At 31.7% G+C, this 561-nt stretch overlaps 1 protein-coding gene across 1 annotated transcript in view; it reads right to left on the bottom strand.

The window, feature by feature from the left end:
• LOC136795125 (uncharacterized) overlaps positions 1 to 561 on the bottom strand; it is a 13,596-nt gene that overhangs the window by 10,315 nt on the left and 2,720 nt on the right. The window lies entirely within an intron of this gene.

The following is a 561-nucleotide window of genomic DNA, read 5'->3' as shown; positions in this document are numbered from 1 at the left end:
GGCTAGCACCCTCACTCATCCTCCACTGGCTTTAGTGATATGATCTGCGGCTAGCACCCTCACTCATCCTCCACTGGCTTTCAATCTCTTTCCTCCATAAGTGAGGGGAGTTCCTCAGGCTGAATCTAAATATTGTAAATAGAAATGATTGTGTTGAACATGTTAATAAATAATTATTATAATAGTTTAAATTAAATAAAGTTTATCCAATTCCGACATTTCGGCCATCCTTCCCAAGCCATTAATTTCAATCTACAATTACCATGTTTTGTTAATACAACGTATTAAAATTAAAAGTTTTAATTTTTAAGTTATATTGACAAAATAGGGTAATTGTGGATTGTTGTGGTTCTAAAATTGTATTAAGATTGCCATTGGGGATGGCCTAATTGGCCGAAACGTGGGACTTATAAAGAAACATAAATTGTTTTGAGACTTAAATTGGATAAAACTCATTTTATTTAAACAATAATAACCAGTCAAGAAAGTGTAAAGATTATATTTAATTAATATTATTATTTTATAAGAACACGATTCCTCATCTTTGGTAAGGATCGTATC

This window comes from Halyomorpha halys, unplaced genomic scaffold (genome assembly GCF_000696795.3).
Source record: "Halyomorpha halys isolate HHAL.00 unplaced genomic scaffold, Hhal_1.1 Scaffold323.1, whole genome shotgun sequence".
NCBI classification, from domain to species: Eukaryota; Metazoa; Arthropoda; class Insecta; order Hemiptera; family Pentatomidae; genus Halyomorpha; species Halyomorpha halys.
Note: the sequence above shows the minus strand (reverse complement) of the source record. Positions and strands in the feature narration are given on the sequence as shown.